We start from the raw sequence: 21,100 nt of genomic DNA, 5'->3' as shown, positions 1-21,100 counted from the left end.
TGTTTAGTTTAATTTTAATTTTAAAAACAATGAATGTTGAATTTGATTTTCAGAAAAAAATTAAAAATAATTAAAATAGAAACCAAATTGACTATATAAATATTTATTAAAAAGGCTTAATATATAATCAATCATTTAAAATTCATTTGGATATTGTGACTAAGTCATGTTTCGATTCAAATTTCAATAAAATGTTTGAGCGTGATTTGTTCATCAATAGTTAAGTTAACCACGTATTCCCATCAAGAAGAAAACATGTGTTGTATCATGATGTATTGAGGTGAATGCATATAATCAAAGAAAATAATATATTTTTCATTTGATTAATTAAACTATCTAATAAACAGAGAATGAGAGCAGCCACAATCGTGTAATGTTGTTTGTCCCCTTCGTATATTCAAGGATTTGGGATGGGCTCGCAACCATAATAGTAAGCTTACAAGGAAAAGGGTTGCCTATTACGTACTTAAACAAATTGTTCATCATCTCCTTGTCCATTTGATCACCATTACTTTTCCCCATACTTCAACAAATCGTTCCAGGCCGTGTTAGAGCTGTTGTCGAAATTGAGGGAATGAAGCATGTGTCTGCCCAGATGAATGTGGAGATTGTGAGTTGCTGGGTGATGAAACCATGTCAACAAGAGCATGGGCATTGTGGTGTGAAACAGGACTTGCAGGCTGAGGTTCTCCACCAACAGAAACAAGGGCAAGGATATTCTCAGTTGTAGGTGAGCTGAATCATCCATCTCCACTCAGGAGATCAACTTTTATTGTTGTTGATGGAATGCTAGCTGAAGGAGGAGCAGGAAGAAGCAACTGTGTCCCTAGCCTAGCATTTGATGTAGATCTGAAAAACACACACACCAAGCGATTTATATGAAAAAGATTGTGTCACATTTGAAGACTCAAAAATGAAAAACAATACTCAGGATTTCCCCTTTTCTTGGAGGGAAGGGGAAGGGATAGCTTATTCAAAGTACAATCACCTAGCGCTGACTAGGAAAATTCTGCATCGCAATATTTCCATCAATCTTGAAGTACCACAGGACTTTTGAACCTTGAGAGGAGGTCAAGTTAGAGAATGAGACAGAGAATAGTTATTTACCCTTGGTCTGATTGTTTGCGGCCTCCGGTCTCAATAAGCAGAGCATCAATTGATGTGGTTCGGATTTTGGTTTTTCTACTTGAACAGAAGTTCCGGAAGCAACAGATTCGTGCTTGGCCAATACAAGCTGCAACTTATCATTCAGCGCTAGCCCTACGCAGAGCAGTGATTCATCCCTGCATCAGGTGAATGTAAGGATCCCACAGGAATCACAACCAAATGGTGCATAATATATATGGCAGAGCAGAGAGAAAACATAGAAAAGACTCGGACTAAGAATAAGAGATTCGATTTAAGTTCCAATATCATGGCCAGTCCGGCATATTTGTATTGCTTAAACAAAATATTGCTGTCCTAATTGAATAACTAGAACTTCTACTGCAAAAATATGGACAGAAGATCTCCCCGACAATGACTTGAAAATATGACATAAATTAGAAGCTTCAAGTTTCAACTAATTACCTAACCCTCTTTCACTAGAAAAAAGAATCCGTAGATATGGAACTCATAAATAAATAAAAAGGAATCTAAAAGACACTAATCAATAAATTCAGAAGAAAAAAAATAGCAAGCATTCCACCTTTCTGCTCTCAGTTCCCGACAAAGCATCCCAAACTGCAAATGCAAACACTGGGTTAGGCTCTATTAACCAATTCAAACCTAAACTCTTACTGATAAAAATTAAAACTATTCCAGACCATCTAAAGCAAGCAACAATCACAACAAACTTTGACTACTTGGAGAGTCCACGTCAACAGGGCACAGCGTTCCTACACTTCTTTAAAGAGCATCATGCGACATGCACTACAGTGTGTTATTGAGAATGCCCATCTCACTTACCAAAACAATAATTAAAACCTTCCAGGTTTCAATTTGAAAATTATTTATCAAGAATAATTTTGAGAGGATTGTCAACAAAAATACATACTGTTTAACATACACATGAAATGTTGAAATCAGATTAAAAAAATCCAAAAGGTTGTTGACCTGAGAAGCTCCTGCTAAGCATAGATTTGGAGTATGGCCCTGGTCTTAATTTTTTTTCTCTCCATTTTAACTACAAGTAGATTATACACTTCCATCTTCTGCCCTTCAGCTGACATCATTCACATTTGGACACCATCTAAAGACACTGCAACTGCTTCCACTCCTGGCTTCAGCAGAAACACCTTTCACCAACTTTCACTTCCAAAGGCCAGATGAAAGAATATAAGGTTCTTTATCCTACCATTTAACAAGGTCAGCATCATTACAGAAATAACGTCTAATAGATCATCCTGACCTAACCAAGTGTGTTTATTTGGTTCAGTTAACACAATTTTCCCAGACTTGATTCTGAAGGTATAGTCTTTTACAGCTGCACCATGTACTGTAGTGCTAATTTAAAGACCCAGCAAACTGCTGTACAAGACACAAATTCACCATCACAGAGTCCACAATGTATCCATAACGATACCATGAATAAAGCTCCACAAGAGAGTGCGGCCCAGGTTTCCTCCCTTCATGATCTTCAAAGAGCTAGCACGATTCTTCATTAACCTATTTCACCCACTATATCAAAAGTAAAGATAATCATAAGTAGGGAATCAAAATTGCGGAAAATGCAAAGAAGGTCTATTTGTCCTTTATCAAAACAGTATAAGTATGTTTGTCTCTTCCATAATTACATTAGTTACAATTGTGAATAGCGAGAAGTTATATTTTTGGTTTTGGACAATGGAAACACTTCTAGCAGAGATAAAGTTGCACATGATAGCTTGAAGAAACAAGTAACTAAAAGAATATCACAAAGAACATCACAAATCCTTAAATATAGAAGAAGTACCGAAGACGTACACGAAGCAGGTGTTCCGGCAAAGCCAGCAGTCGCCATCTGCTGGTTCAAGGAATGAGTTCCGTGTTCAGCCCCTGAGTTACTGTAGGGCAAGTTGTTGGCAACTCGACTCAATTTCCTCCTGAATCTTTGGTAACTCCCGAGTACATATTCGTTGGTCCATTCGCATCAGAGGACGAAACCATTAATGTAAGGACCACACATTTGACCCTATTCATTGACATGCATCCATCCAGCTGCAAGTACATTTTGTGGGTACACCACATTTCTCTGTAACTCGCTGAAGCTTGTGTATACACCAAAATACTCCTGTCACGAGGCGATAAAACTTTCTCACTCTAACCATTAGACTGGCAACTCATCTCCACACACAATGATGAACCAGATTTTGCAAGCAACTGATAGTTTAAACTCCTTAAATCAGTCAGCCAAATAGATAATATAAAAGTATCAGCAGTGGTCATCCTACCAGCTTTTGGTACATACCGTTAGGCTCCCGAATTCTAAAACTAGCTGAATCGCGTAGGAGTTTTAGAAACAGAATAAAACATTTTTTATATGCATCAAGCAGATGAGAAATCTTACTTACTTTCACACACAAGTTTTAAATAGAATAAAATATCAGACTATGAAATTTAGAAGAAAAAAAAAACTTAGTAAACAGCAGTAAGAACCTGATAATATTGATAAAAGAAATGTTTATTAACATAAACTAAAAAGCAAACTGGCTCTAATCTGTTGTTCAATCACTAAAGTTGAAGGCATTGTAAAGATTGCATAATCTCCTGCTTGTCAAGAATAATTTTGAGAGGATTGTCAACAAAAATACATACTTTTTAACATAAACATGAAATGTTGAAATCAGATTAAAAAAATCCAAAAGGTTGTTGACCTGAGAAGCTCCTAAGCTCCTGCTAAGCATAGATTTGGAGTATGGCCCTGGTCTTAATTTTTTTTTTCTCCATTTTTACTACAAGTAGATTATATACTTCCATCTTCTGCTCCTTCAGCTGACATCATTCACATTTGGACACCATCTAAAGACACTGCAACTGCTTCCACTCCTGGCTTCAGCAGAAACACCATTCACCAACTTTCACTTCCAAAGGCCAGATGAAAGAATATAAGGTTCTTTATCCTACCATTTAACAAGGTCAGCATCATTACAGAAATAATGTCTAATAGATCATCCTGACCTAACCAAGTGTGTTTATTTGGTTCAGTTAACACAATTTTCCCAGACTTGATTCTGAAGGTATAGTTTTTTTACAGCTGCACCATGTACTGTAGTGCTAATTTAAAGACGGATCTTGTAGGAATCCCAAGAAATTCTTCGATTTCTTCCGGAAACAGATGATTAATCATCTGCTTCTCACGTTCCGTGAATAGCCGGGAGTTAGGATCAATCTAAACCAACCCATCATATTATGTATACGATTCAACACGCCAACTATTAAACAACTTATTAGAAATACAAGACAGCCAATCATAAATGTCACGAAATCCCCGCTCTTCGGGGGTGCCACGTTTGGTGACTTCCCTTCTGTGTAGACTGCCTAGCAGGCTTTCAATCTTAGTACTATGGTGGCCGACCAGAGTAAGTAAGCATGTAAACGACCATCTCTCCGCAGATAAAAGACTAGAGTAGGTTCACTGATCTTGAAAAACTAACAAAGATAAGGTCGATAGCTTGCTTTCTCGTGAAAGTACGGGAAAGAAATAGCTTACAAGAACAAGTAAGAGAGTTGACTTGCTTACTTTAACAAGTAAGGGAACTGATGTTGCTTACTAAAGTAAGGGATTGTTGACCCTTTCAATCTTGTTTGTACCCACGGGGCACATTGAACACCAACTCAACTAAAAAGAGAAAAAAGGGTACTCACTCGTCGGTAAGGGAAAGGCTAGGCTTTTCTTACGCTAATTCTTCTCTTATTATATTTACTAGATTGACTATTGCACTGAGCCCTATTCTATCTCGGGTAACCTGATTACGGCTTTTCCGACTAGGCGCCCTACCTAAGCCTTACTTCCCGTCCGACTAGCATGGTGTCATATCACTCTTGAAAGAACACGAGATCTCGGTCAATCAGAGCAATTTCCTGGGGAAAGGGGCAGAACCATCCCCACCTTATCAAGACAATTTGGTACCTGTTTTCAAACCCATCTTTCGTTGAAAAATCGAACCATTCAGCTAGGGCCGGATAGTAGTCTGAAACCGATTTTGGCTTGGGCCGTGTTCTCTAAAACCCGATTAATTAACTGGGCCAGATTCCCCTGCAACATACCCTTTCTCAGAACAAGATTTCGATTCTGATTTTGATTCCGACAACTTATGCAGGAACTTTCCAATAGACCGGTTGCTGCTTCCACAGCTAAGAAGGCTTTATTGAAAGCTTTAAAAGAGTGGGAGGACCCAGCAAACTGCTGTACAAGACACAAATTCACCATCACAGAGTCCACAATGTATCCATAACGATACCATGAATAAAGCTTCACAAGAGAGTGCGGCCCAGGTTTCCTCCTTTCATGATCTTCAAAGAGCTAGCACGATTCTTCATTAACTTATTTCACCCACAATATCAGAAGTAAAGATAATCATAAGTAGGGAATCAAAATTGCGGAAAATGCAAAGAACGTCTATTTGTCCTTTATCAAAACAGTATAAGTATGTTTGTCTCTTCCATAATTACATTAGTTACAATTGTGAATAGCGAGAAGTTATATTTTTGGTTTTGGACAATGGAAACACTTCTAGCAGAGACAAAGTTGCACATGATAGCTTGAAGAAACAAGTAACTAAAAGAACATCACAAAGAACATCACAAATATTTAAATATAGAAGAAGTACCGAAGACGTACCTGAAGCAAGTGTTCCGGCAAAGCCAGCAGTCGCCATCTGCTGGTTCAAAGGAATGAGTTCCATGTTCAGCCCCTGAGTTACTGTAGGGCAAGTTGTTGGAAACACGACTCAATTTCCTCCTGAATATTTGGTAACTCACGTGTACAAATTTGTTGGTCCATTCGTATCAGAGGACGAAACCATTAATTTAAGGACCACGCATTTGACCCTATTCATTGGCGCATCCATCCAGTTGTAAGTACAGCTTGTGGGTACACCACATTTCTCTGTAACTCACTGAAGTTTGTGGATACACCAAAATACTCCTATCACGAGGCAATGAAACTTTCTCACTCTCACCATTAGACTGGCAGGTCATCTCCACACACAATGGTGAACCAGATTCTGCAAGCAACTGATAGTCTTAACTCCTTGAATTATCAGCCAAACAGATAAAGTATCAGCAGTGGTCATCCTACCAGCTTTTGGTACATACATACCGTTAAGCTCCCAAATTCTAAAACTAGCTAAATCGCGTAAGAGTTTCAGAAACCAGAATAAACATTTTTTATATGCATCAAGCAGATGCAAAGCTTAAAAGAGAGAGATTAGACCATCCCAGATACACAAAAGACTAAGAAACCTTACTTACTTTGTAAGTAGAATAAAACTTATATCAGACTATATAAGAAGGGGAAAATTAGGCAAAACACTTACTGAACAGCAGTTGCAACCTGATAATATAGATTAGTAATGTTTTTTAACATAAACAAACAAAAAAGTATCAGCAGTGGTCATCCTACCAGCTTTTGGTACATACTGCTGTTAAGCTCCCAAATTCTGTGTTTTCAAATTCTAAAACTAGCTAAATGGCGTAGGAGTTTCAGGAACAGAATAAAACATTTTTATATGCAACAAGCAGATGCAAAGATTAGACCACAAAAGATGAGAAATCTTACTGACTTTCACACACAAGTTGTAAATAGAATAAAACTTATATCAGACTATGAAATTTAGAAGAAAAAAAAAACTTAGTAAACAGTAGTTAGAACCTGATAATATTGATAAAAGAAAATGTTTATTAACATAAACTGAAAAGCAAACTGGCTCTAATCTATTGTTCAATCACTAAAGTTGAAGGCATTGTAAAGATTGCATAATCTCCTGCTTGTCACGAATAATTTTTTGCATTTTCTTGTCATTGTCATTATTAGCAGCAGCAGCTTTGATCTTGATCATCATCGTTAATAAGACATTCTTCCTCTCCACTTTGCTTTGGGGCAGATATTTGGATGTAAGATAATATTCTCTAATCTGCCATTCACTCTGTCTCAATCTGGATGATGATTTGTCTCTACCATCATCGACATTGTAGTAACAGTACCACGAAATTTTGACGTTGCCAATGTGCCTCTTGTTGGCATCAAAAATTGACTTGCGTTTGGGTGTGCATTTCCAAAACCCGGGTGCCTCTTTACTAGCAAATACTTTACAGTTTTCTCTATTCTGAAAAGTGATCATCAATCGTATGTTGTTATTTGTGCCCTTTGTAGATTCAAGGATTTGTGATGGACTGAAAATTCTGATTCCGTAAACATCATCGACATCCATAACAGTATGCGTACCAGGAAATGGCTTCCCCATTACATACTTCACCAAATTGTTCATCATCTCCTTGTCCATTGGATGACGACTACTTTTCCCCATTATTAGATTCTCAAAACAAACAAAATTTTCTATTGAATTCTAAGAAGAAGAAGAAGATCCTAGGGTTTTCTTTTAACCTAAAACTAAACAAAAATTTGCCTTCTCTTTTTCAATCCAATACTACCCAACTTAAACGTGTATATATATATATAAATTAAAAATTGTTACCATAATTGAACAAAATTGTTTAGCGTGGAATTTTTAGTAGCTATCAAATTTGAATAAAAATATTTAACAAATTGTAGTAGCTATTTAATTCGAATAAAAGTATTTAAAGTGGAAATTTTGATAGTTATCAAAATCGAACAAAAGTATTTAACATGGGAAATTTTCATTTATATCAGTATCGAACAAAAGTATTTAACGTGGAAATTTTGGTATCATCGTTAACTTTTTTCAAAAAAAAGTGATTTTGAAAAAAGTAAATCCTACAAGAAATATGCTACACAAAATATAAACTAACAAACCTGTTCAAGCCTTGAAAATACGTTACTTACAATTTAAAGACTTATTATAAAGTCTTTCAAAATTCATTTCTAAAAAAAAGTTAATAAACTAAAGTGATGCAAGTTAAGGGGTGCAATGAAATCATCCTACACCTGAAATTAAGTTAAAGTTCTAATTATGTTCAAAATTAACTTCAAATTAGTAAAGGTCAACAAAATTTCAAGTTTATATTTTTAATTAAGTTCAAGTTATTATAAATTAATTAAGTTCAATAAATTTCTAATTAAATTTAAATTAATTAAGGTAATAATATTTCAAGTATTTTAAAGTTTTAGTTGAGTTCAAATTAAATTCAACTTCGAATAAAGTTCAATATTGAGTTTTAGTTAATTAAGGTCACTAAGATTTCAAGTTCATATTCCTAAATCCTATGTAATAATGAATTCAAATTATAATTAATTGTAAATTCTAAGTTGTAATGCAAGTTCATATCTAACTTCTCTAATTTCAAAAGTATTTCATCAATTCCCAACTCAAAAACATTTACACAATACATTTATACTCAAAACACTTCAATTACCAAAAAAAAAAAACTCAATATATTCATGACATTCAAACATCCATCTTATACTCAAAAACACATCAACTACGAACCTCTAACTTCAAATTGACACATCAATAATTCAAAATTTGTAAAGTTCACAATCTAAAGCTCTAAAACTTTATAATAATTCAAAGTTTATAACCTAAAATTCTAAAATCCTACAATTGATTTGTTGCAAAAAAAAAATATTTATTCAATTTTTTAATATTAATATCTCGTTACAAAGTCTATAAAATAAAATAAAGAATTTGTTATATAAAAATAACAAATAAGAACCACAAAATTATTATTCTTTATTATTAAAATAACTCAATCAAATTCTTGAAATTAACATCCCACACACATTTAAGAGGATAAATATCAACTTGTAATCATACTCTTTAAAAAGAAACTACTTATAGCATATTATTATCATCTTATAGCACATCAATTAATAATATATTAATTAAAAAATATATATTTAAAAATAAACTATTTATAACATATTATTATCAAGTTATAGCATATTAACTAATAATATATTAATAAAAAATATTTTATTATTTAAATAATAATTATTATGTTCAAATAATTAATTTTAATTATATTCACTTACCTTTTATCAACAAAACCTTTTAAATTATTACTGATTAATCAATTATCTTTTAAAATTTTTTATATAAACAATAAATTATTATATATTGATCAATTACATTTTAATGTTTTTAATATAAATAATAAATTATTATTTATTAAATATTAATTAAACTTCATATTATATAGTTACCTTTTTAAAAACAAAATCTAAAAATTAGGGATTTGATCTTAATTAATTTCATATTATATGGTTACTCAATAACTACCCACCACATATCAATCAATACTCTTTTATCTTCCCCCAATACACTCAACCTCTCTCCATTTATTAATGATTAAGAATTGTGACAACATTTATTAAGTTGTTTTTTACAGTGTATTTATTGAATGTTGCATGCCCGAGAATTTGAAGAGTTTATCTTTTTATTGAGTTAAATTAAAATCAGATGAATTATTAGCATTACAATTATTCTTCATTCTTAAATTTCTCTATTATTTTAAAAAAAAATTCAACATATAATTCATCCCCCCCCCTCCCCGCCGAAAAAATTCAAGATTATTTTCATAGCTGCATATTTCAGTTCTAATGGATAACTTTGTGTCAATTTTAATCAAACATAATTGAAAGTGAAATTCTTCGGGTTAGTTTTAGTTATGATTTGTTTCTTAAAATTATGAATTGTTGGTTTTATTTAGATTTATCGTTTTTTACATTTAAAACAGTGTTAATTTTTTTGTTAACTGTGTTATCTGTAATACAGTTAGTAAATTTTTTTTGAAAGAAACAGTATGTTCTGTATAGCGTAGATGAAGACTGAAGTTTATTTTTTTTAGTGAATGAAATGTGTATGAAACATGTATCATTTGTGTATGAATTTTTTTTTTAATAGTATGAAATTTTGTTTTTCCACAATCCCAGTGCTATAGACACTCTCTATATATTGAATTTTTCATCTGACAAGATGAAACATATCCAATTGGAATATTATTTGACTGCATTTACATGCTCATTTGAAAGTTTGATAGATCATTTGGCTGAAGCATTGTGTGATTAAATTGCAGGTTAAAATCCTACATGCCAAATACGTTATGAATACGGAAGATGATAAACATTGACATATGAATTATGAATGACATACTGAACTTTGACATATGCAACAGCTACAAATGATATATATGAATATTGTATGAATAGTGTATGAACATTGTATGAATACAACCTGAAGATTATATGAATGACAGTATCGTTCAATTTATATTTATTAGGTATAAATATTTTATGAATTATGAATGTCATATTGTACTTTGACATATGTAACATAAACAAATATTATATATATGACAATTGATTGAAAACTGTATGAAATATTATATGAATACCATAAATGTCAGTGATAACTACTGCATTCAATAAAACAAAACGTGTTTCTAACATTCAAAACAACATAATAACAAATTTAACATTACGAAATCATTATTTTTACATATGATAATTTGAACATGTTTTTCTATTGTGTCTAACCTGACGACATCTACGGCAAGTCATTATTGTATTCTCAAAACAAACAAAATTTTCTATTGAATTCTAAGAACAAGAAGAAGATCCTAGGTATTCTTTTAACCTAAAACAAAACAAAAATTTGCATTCTCTTTCCCATTTCAATATTGCCCAACTTAAATGTGTATATATATCAAATTCTAACAAAAGTATTTAACTTGGGAAATTTTAGTACTGTGGAAGAAGATTCATCACCGGGCTGGACTTTAAGACCTTAGTTGAAAATACCTTTCCTCATTCATGGGGATCTAATACCATCATCAACTTTTTTCTAAAATAAAGTATTTTTGGAAAATACTTCAATTTTTTTTTAAAAAAAAAACAATCATTTGTTACGCTATCCGTACCCCCAACCCCCGCCTAGGCTATCCCGACAAATATTTCTAAAAAAACATATTCGGGGCCAAAGTATCGATCATTTCTTAGAGTTAAATTTCGGAATAATTATCGAGGTTTTGTCCTACCTTAGCCATCTAGGTGATCATTAAATGCATATGGACTAAAAGGAACAATGTGTGATAATTAAGTATTAAACCAACCAATAAAGCGACGGACAAAAGATTTACTTTTGTCATTTTTCTGGATTTTTTTTTAAAAACTTAATGTAGAATAGCGATAAATTGAGTCACGGTGTCCGTCGCTCTATCTGCATTCTTTTATAGCAAAAATTTTGGTAGTTTCTTCTGTCCAACTATAAATTCAAGTCAATTTAATTTGGCACATTTAAGTAAATCATACAAAAAATATGCTATACAAAATATAAACTAACAAATCTATTCAAACCTTTAAAAATACAAGAATTATAATTTAAAGATTTATCATAAAATCTTTCAAAATGCATTTCTAAATTCAAAAAAGTTTATAGACTAAAGTGATGCAAGTTAAGGGGTGCAATGAAATCATCCTATAAACTAAAGTGCTAAAGTGATGCAAGTTAAGGGGTGCAATGAAATTATCCTACAACTCAAATTAAGTTCTAATAAAGTTCAAAATTAAATTCGAAGTAGTTAAGGTCAACAAAATTTCAAGTTTATATTCCTAATTAAATTTAAGTTATATATTATAAATTAAATAAGTTCAATAAACTTTCTAATTAAATTAAATTAATTAAGGTTAATAATATTTCAAGAATTTTAAAGTTTTAATTAAGTCCAAATTAAATTCAAGTTCTAATAAAGTTCAAATTAAATTTTAATTAATTAAGGTCACTTTCATATTTCTAATTAAGTTTAAGTTATAATAAATCAAAGTTATAATTAATTATAGATTCTAAATTGTTATGCAAGTTCATATCTAACTCCTCTAATTTCATAAGCACTTCATCAATACCCAATTCAATAATATTAACACAATTCACTTATACTCAAGCCTTTAATTACTAATTAAAAAATAATAATGCATTATATTCATGACATTCAAACATCCGTCTTATACTAAAAAACACACCAACTACTCACCTCTAACTTCTAATTGAAACTTCAATAATTCAAAATTTGTAAAAGTTCACAATCTAAAGTTTTAAGACTTTACAATAATTCAAAATTTCCAAAGTTTATAACCTAAACTTCTAAAATCCTACAATAATTTAAAAAGAAATATTTTTATTTATTTATTCAATTTGTTAATATTAATATCTCGTTATAAAGTCTATAAAATAAAATAAAGAATTTAATATATAAAAATAACAAATAAAACCACGAAATTATTATTCTTTACTATAAAAATTTCACAATAAAATTCTTGAAATTCCTATTCTTCATTTTCATACGACAAACTCTTTGTTTTATGTTATGTTTTATACACTATTTGTTTATACTTTCATTTATAGAATGATTTTTTAGTTTATTTGAATTGAATTATTAAATTATATTCATAATCATCATGTAAAATAATTACACTAGATTATTTGTATGAAAATTAAATCTTAATATTTGACATGTGTTCAACATAAGTCGTATCGCATTTATCGCTTATATAAATGTATTAAATTTATCAAGAACTCTAAAACAAAATAAATAGAAATAAATGAATCAAAGTAAAAGAAGACAAAAGTAAGTTTATTTAATAAATTTATCACAACTCTAAAATAAAAAGAGGAAATAAAATAAACTAGAAGAGAAAAGGATAAAACGCACTGAAAGATAAAACTAAGAAGGATATGAATCATTAAATAAAATACTAGATAAATTATCCATCTTTTTCGTCCTCATCGTCGGTCTCATCATTCTCATCAGCATCATAACCATCTTCTTCTTCCTTAGTTTCATCTTCCTCGTTCTCTTCCTCCTCTTCCTATTCAATTTTTTCTCCATCTTCGTATTCTCCTTCTTCGGCAACTTCGTCAATATTATTAATAGGAGAGACATCGTCATCATTCAAATCATCATCCGTTTCTTCTGAGTTAGAACTAGATGATGTAGTACAATAGTCTTTTTCTTTTCCATCGGGATCAGAATCATCACCTAAAAAATTATCAGATTTAGAATTAGAATCATCATCAAAAAAAGTCTGACATGATAGTAATAAAGTCTGACATGATAATAATGATGATATTAAAAAGATGAATTTTGCTAAGAATGAATTTTAATTTTTTGTTTGAACGATAATTTTTAGAAAGTCTGACATGATAGTAATGATGATATTAAAAAGATGAATTTTGCTAAGAATGAATTTTAATTTTTTGTTTGAAAGATAATTTTTAGAAATATTTAGGATGTCATTTTATAATCAGCTTGATAAAAAGGAGGGGTTAAAATCACAAAAATGGATACAATTTTTGACATAGATATTTTTTTTTATTTTTTTGACATGCATATAGTATGAACATGACTAATAACTAATCCCATTTGATGAGCAATAAAATGTTACATATTATGCATGACTTTGAATTATTGCAAATTATGCATGACTTTGAAGACAACAAACAACGTACCTAATGAAAATTATATTTAATTACAAATTATAAATTTATAAGTATTAAATACATTTTTAGTGACGATACGATATTTTAGCTACAAAATATTTACGTTTTTAGGACAAATAAGTAGATATAGGCATTAATTAGGTGATCTAATGACTGATTCATAAATTAATCACTAATCAAATACACATTAATTAGGTTTTATGTATTGTAAACTTTTACTCTGATTTGGGGTGTGCCGGGGAGTAAAATTACAAAAATAGATGAAATTGTTGACATATATTTAAATGGGAAAATTGTATATAATAACAAACTAATAACATAAATTAAATGGAATAGCTAGGGTTTGATTTAATTGTGCTCCATAGCACACATTAGCTAAAATTTGTCAGCGTCTCTCTCCCAAAAATCTCGCTCGCCACTCTCCATTCTCGCTCGCCTCTCTCGCTTTATACACAGAAGTGTATAATTCTGTTTCTGTTTTGTATAAAGTGAGAGAAAATTGTATATACACATGCAAAAATGTATATCTTCGTGTTATACACTTAATTATACAATTTATAAATATTTTACTTCAAATATTGCAAAGAAAAAGGCCAACGAATTATACAATTACGAATTATACAATTACAGAGAAATATAATTTTCTCTAGCTTTATACAACAGAAGTGTATATATTGTGTTTCTGTTTTTGTATAAAGCAAGAAAAACATATATCTTCTTGCTATACACTTATAATTATGCAATATACATACATTTTAATTCGATTCAACTGTATGCAAAGCAAATTATACAATTGCAACGAATTATACAATTTAGACCAGCGAATTATACAATTTAGGCCAGCGAATTATACAATTGTATATGTATAGCGAATTATATAGTTTTATGTTTGCTATGGAGCGCAATTATGTAAACTTTGCTATAGCATACAAATATAAATTTTTTGTTTGCTATATGTGAAAGTTGACCTTATTTTTTTGACATGCATATAGTATGAACATGACTTTGACTAAGAAAATAACATAGAGGCCACAAAAATAAAAAAAAGCTACATTTGTATTAATTCCATTTAAATAGTCTCTAATTTAATAACTAATTATAAATTAGTCACTAATTAAATTTCAATATTCTATAAAGTATATATAAACATTAATTAGGTGATCTAATGACTGATTTATAAATTAATCACTAATCAAATACACATTAATTAGGTTTGATGTATTGTAAAAGTTTATTAGGAATGTGTATCGGTCAGTTCGATTCGGTTTTATGTATTATTAGTTTGGTTTATCAATTTTTTATTTTTATATATGTTAAATCAATAAGAGATTTTTTATCGATTTTCGGTTTATCGATTTGATCCTTAGTGGTTTGATTTTCAATTTAACCAATAAGAAAATCTCTCTATATAGTAGGAGAAGTAAAAATATTTACGTGCCAGCACGAGTAAAAACAACATCTATTAATTATTATAATTAATTAATTTTTCTTTAAAAAAGAAAAAGAAAGGACGGAAAGCATGGAATCGAAAAAGGCAATCAATCAGAATTGAGAAAATAATTCAAAAAATCTTGATAAACACTGGAATCTTTACCCTGTTGATCCAAATCCTGTATAAAAAAAAACGAAGACTCCCCTCAAGAAGATTTCGCTTAAAAGCATGGCGTGGATCGCCAATATGCTGAAGCTTGTCTTTAAGAAAGTGAAAAGCGAGGTTTTCACCAGCACTTGAGCTAGTAGTCACTTTCTTAGATACGGCTTTCAGCTAGTTTGTGTAAGTGTCTTTGCAAGCAATACCCCAAAAACTCCGACAAAAGAGACGGATCAGGGGAATGGAAAAGCCTTTGAATGAATGAATTTAGGTATCGAAGTTTGATTGTTTAACACTCGATTTCATTTCAATATTGCCTAACTTAAACGTGTATAGATATATTAACTAAAAATCGTTACCATAATCGAACAATATTGTTTACCGTGGAATTTTTAGTAGCTATCAAATTTGAATAAAAAAATAATTAACCTAAAGAATTTTAGTAGTTATTAAAATCGAACAAATGTATTTAACGTGGGAATTTTGATACCAGTTAATTTTTTTCTAAAAAAAGTACTTTTGAAAAATATTTTAATTTTTTAAAAAAAGTAATTCATTTTTACGCCATCTATTGTCGCTATTGCACCCACCCAATCCGCCCCGTCAATTGTTATATTTTTTTATCAATAAAAAAAAATGGAAAATGTTTCGACTTTTATAAAAAAAAATCATTTTTTACGTATCCCCTACCCCCAATCCCCATCTAGGCCACCCCCATCAAATAATTCTAAAAAAATAGGCGAAAACATCAATCATATTTCAAGGTCAAATTTCAAAATAGTCATTGAGGTCTTGTCCTAGCTCAGACATCAAGATGATCATCAAATGCATATGGACTAAAAGGAACAATGTGTGATAATTAAGTGTTGAACAACTTAAAAAAATAATATAGAAAAGCGATAGACAAAATCATCCTGTCCGTTGCTTTTTCTGCATTTTTTTACAACAAAAATTTTGACTGTTTCTTCTGCCCAACTGCAAATTCAATTCCATTTAATTTAGCTCATTCATGTAAATCATACAAGAAATAAGGTACACAAAATATAAACTAACAAACATGTTCAAACCTTAAAATTACGTGACTTACAATTTAAAGACTTGTTATAAAGTCTTTCAAAATTCATTTCTAAAAAAATATTAAAAAACTAAAGTGATGAAAGTTAAGGGGTGCAACCAAATCATCCTACACCTCAAATTAAGTTAAAGTTCTAGTTATGTTCAAAATTAAATTCAAATTAGTTAAGGTCAACAAAATTTCAAGTTTACATTTTTAATTAAGTTCAAGTTATTATAAATTAATTAAGTTCAATAAATTTCTCATTAAATTTAAATTAATTAAGGTTAATAATATTTTAAGTACTTTAAAGTTTTAATCAAGTTCAAATTATATTCAACTTCGAATAAAGTTCAATATTGAGTTTTAATTAATTAAGGTCACTAAGATTTCAATTTCATATTCCTAATCCTAATTAAGTTTATGTAATAATGAATTCAAATTATAATTAATTGTAAATTTATGCAAGTTCATATCTAACTTCTCTAATTTCAAAAGTACTTCATCAATTTCCAACTCAAAAATATTTACACAATTTACTTATACTCAAAACACTTTAATTACTAATTCAAAATAAAAAAAACTCAATATATTCATGACATTCAAACATCCATCTTATACTCAAAAACTGTCACGATCCAAAACCGGGCCGCGACTGGCACCCACACTTACCCTCCTATGTGAGCGAACCAACCAATCTAAACTTTAACATTTCAATGTAATATCAACATAAAGTAATGCGGAAGACTTAAACTCATTAATAAAATAAATAACTATTATTATCCCCAAAATCTGGAAGTCATCATCACAAGAACATCTATGATCAAATTACTAAACTAAGAGTATTCTGAAAGCTAAAACAAGTAAAAGCTAGTCCATGCCGGAACTTCAAGGCATCAAGACATGAGGAAGAAGATCCAGTCCAAGCTAGAAGCATTAGCTCACCCTGATATCCGGAGTAATGAAGACTGGCTAGAGTTACTGTTGAGTCGAAGATGACGGCACGTTTGCTGCACTCCACAAATAAACAAGAAGAAAACATAAAAGTAGGGGTCAATACAAAACACGGGTACTGAGTAGATATCATCGGCCAACTCAAAATAGAAATCAATATATACCAAGTAATATCATAAAATCAACTATGATACTCAACATGTAGCAACAACAAGTACTATATCATTAACAATTACCGTCAAGTTCACACATGAGGACTCAAGCCTCAATACCATACTCATTTGGGAATCATGTTCATTAGATTGAGTATATTAACATCTTTCAAGATTCATTATCTTTATTTCTCTTGTGTCGGTACGTGACACTCCGCTCTCTCATATTCATTAATCCTCTTGTGTCGGTACGTGACACTCCGATCCCCTAAATCTACGTGTCGGTTCGTGACACCCGATCCCCTAATACTACGTGTCGGTTCGTGACACCCGATCCCCTAATTCTACGTGTCGGTTCATGACACCCGATCCCCTAATTCTACGTGTCGGTTCATGACACCCGATCCCCTAATTCTACGTGTCTGTTCGTGACACCCGATCCCCTAATTCTACGTGTCGGTTCGTGACACTCGATCCCCTAATACTACGTGTCGGTTCGTGACACCCGATCCCCTAAATCTACGTGTCGGTTCGTGACACCCGATCCCCTAATCTCCTTCTATCAATTCATCAAGCCTTCTTTCTTACCAAGGCATCATCAATCCCATTATTTTAGTTCATCACGCCTTCTTTTATACTAAGGCCTCATTATTAACAAAGAGATTAGGATTTTGCAAGATTTGGGATTCAATAACTTCATCATGCTTATATAATCACAATTATGTAATTACATTCATGCAAGCATACAATTAAGCACATAGCAAGGTTTACAATATTATCAATACATATCATTCGCTATTAAGAGTTTTACTACGAATATCGTAAGAGAAACCATAACCTACTTCCACCGAAGATTAGTGATCAAGCAAGCAAATTCCCAAAGCTTTGTGCCTTCTTCGTTTCTCCTCTTTCTCGTTCAACTTTCTCTCTCTTTCTCTTGTTCTTTCTATTTTCTTTATTCAAACCCTCTTTCTTTTACCCTAATTAGTATATAATTAAGAATAAAAGATGGCAATAATAGCCCACTAATTAACTTAAGGTTACCTCTTTTAACCCCCAAGTAATTAGACTTATTAACATTAACCCACTAACTTTATAATTAAAGCAGGAATAGTCAAAAACGCCCCTTAAAACGTATAAAGAAATCCGACCCAGACTGGGATTACGCAGTCTGTGACGGCCCGTCGCGCCTGCCACGGTCCGTCATGCAGGTTCGTCAGAGACTCGATTTCCTCAAGGAGTCTGTGACGGCCCGTCGTACCTACAACGGTCCGTCCTGCACTTCCGTCACGACGTTCAGAGAATCGTTCCCTGTACCAAATTCTCAAGAGTTGAAGTGTTTTGAAACGGCGGATCATGACGGTTCGTCGTTCCTGTGACGGTCCGTCCTACAGGTCCGTCACAGAGTTCAGAGAGTCGATTCTCAGTACCCAATTTTCAGAATTTCTAAGTGTTTTAAAACGAGACCCTCGACGGTCCGTCGTGTCCATGACGGTCCGTCGTGGGTTCCGTCATCTCAGCCTGTTTTTCCAGAAATAAAATCTGCTGCTCAAAACGACTAAACAGGTCGGTACAAAAACACATCAACTACTAACCTCTAACTTCAAATTGACACATCAATAATTCAAAATTTGTAAAGTTCACAATCTAAAGCTCTAAAACTTTACAATAATTTAAAGTTTATAAAGTTCATAACCTAAATTTCTAAAATCCTACAATTGATTTGTTGCAAAAAAAAAAAGAAATATTTTTTTATTTATTCAATGTTTTAATATTAATATCTCGTTACAAAGTCTATAAAATAAAATAAAGAATTTGTTATATAAAAATAACAAATAAGAACCACAAAATTATTATTCTTAAATAACTCAATCAAATTCTTGAAATTCCTGTTCTTCGTATTTATACAATATAAACTCTTTATTTTATGTAATGTTTTATACACTATTATTTTATACTTACATTTATGGAATGATTTTTCAGTTTGTTTGGATTGAATTTTTAAATTATATTCATAATCATCATGTAAAAATTAAACTCTACTAATATTTTTTATATATAATAATTTGTTACTTTTGAATAGATAATATATAACATTAAATTAAATATATAAATAGATAACGGTAGGAGCATCAGTGGTTTATAATGTTGTGATACTACAACGAAATATGTATAGGTTGATCGAACGTGCAACATGTTTATTACGTATGCTATTTCTTAAAATGTAAAGTAAATAAAAAAAATTAAATATTAATACATTACATTTTAAGATGATTATTTGAATATAATTTTATGAATAAATCAAAATAAATTTCTCCTTCAGTTTCTTCCCTCTAAACATATAAACCTCATAAGTTTTAAAACTAATAAAATAATTTCAATTATTTATTAAATCTTATTAAATAAATAAAAAATTATAAAATTGTATAATAAATTATTACAAAGTTATTTGTTCTCCACTTAAATACGTGTTTCATCAATATATTTAAATAAAAATGGAACACCTTTTACGAGCTCTTTAAGATTTTATTACTCCACAATCATGAAGCGTGAGTTAAAGTGAGTATATGTTGGTTAGAATAATAAATTTTATTATGTTGGTCAGAATAATAAATTTTAAAATATAATGATGTGATTATAAATTTAATTTATATGTGAAATAAATGGTTAGTAGGTATAAATTTGAGGTTATTTTAACAAAATATAAACTTGTGGATCAAATTTTATATTAAAATAACTCAAATCATAATACCGTATTTCTATATGACTCCATCTCACGATACCATATCGTGATATTGTATCAGATGGCTACTTATCGTAACAATTACATTGTTATTGTTGTTTTATTACAGATCGACTCCTTCCGCTTCTTAGGTAGTTGAACTACGGGCGGACCTTCGAACAAGAAGCTTGTGTACTGCTTTCTACAGCCTTGGGCTTAGCAGAAAAGTTAAAAATGGCTAGTATATTTTAGCCTTTCTAGCAAGCTCTCTGTGTAAACGTAACATACTATGAAACATAAATATGTTAATATTAAGTTTAATCATCTCTTTATTATTTGCGTGTCTGTACTTAAATCACGGGCACTCTTTAACTAGTTTTAAAAGAAAGTGACAAATTGATAATGTATCATCCGTTGTAGTCTAGTTGGTTAGGATACTCGGCTCTCACCCGAGAGACCCGGGTTCAAGTCCCAGCAACGGAATTATTTTTAATTTATCTGTCTCATTACCTTATGAGATTCTTGGTAATCGTTTTCTTAAAAAAAAAATTATGCGTTCATTTTGCACGGACTAGTAATTGGTCTAATCAGTTTGCACAGACCAGTTACTTGGTAAATCAATTGGCAATAGACAGGTTAATATAAAATGTTCAATGCTTTTGTTGGTAAAGTTAACGGTTTCTATACATTATTCAGTTTTATAGATAACAGCAATAATATCAATATTAACATTAAAATATGTATAGAAGCCTATTTGATATATTCTTATCTTTCAAGGAAATTAATTAGATACATGAAAGAGGAACTCGACTCATAAAAGTAGAATGTCGAATTATTGATCAATAGTCAACTGGGAGAAGAAAATATACGCCTACATGGTAAAAATCAGGGAACATCTTTGCACCTGTGAAGCGTCATCATCTTCATCCTGGGCAAGTTTTCCACAAATTAGTTATTCAAGTCCCACAACCCAGAAGATACACACCCTTAAGATGTCTTAATACACCTCAAGGGCAGTATGAATGGGTGATA

General features: G+C 31.1%; 1 long non-coding RNA gene and 1 other non-coding gene across 2 annotated transcripts; one reads left to right on the top strand and one right to left on the bottom strand.

Moving 5' to 3' along the window:
- Positions 1–291: 291 nt before the first annotated feature.
- Positions 292–7,603, bottom strand: LOC104648858 (uncharacterized). The gene is made up of 6 exons (XR_003247674.2): positions 5,801–7,603; positions 2,944–3,250; positions 2,095–2,658; positions 1,688–1,722; positions 1,108–1,283; positions 292–849 (listed from the first exon to the last, which is right to left on the bottom strand). It is a non-coding gene; the product is annotated as an uncharacterized lncRNA (long non-coding RNA).
- A 12,875-nt stretch (positions 7,604–20,478) lies between these two features.
- Positions 20,479–20,551, top strand: TRNAE-CUC (transfer RNA glutamic acid (anticodon CUC)). Its single transcript has one exon. It is a non-coding gene; the product is annotated as a tRNA-Glu (tRNA).
- Positions 20,552–21,100: the final 549 nt, after the last annotated feature.

The sequence above is a fragment of the Solanum lycopersicum genome, chromosome 8, assembly GCF_036512215.1.
Source record: "Solanum lycopersicum chromosome 8, SLM_r2.1".
NCBI lineage: Eukaryota > Viridiplantae > Streptophyta > Magnoliopsida > Solanales > Solanaceae > Solanum > Solanum lycopersicum.
The sequence above is the reverse complement of the archived record's forward strand: the minus strand, read 5'-3'. Positions and strand labels throughout refer to the sequence as shown.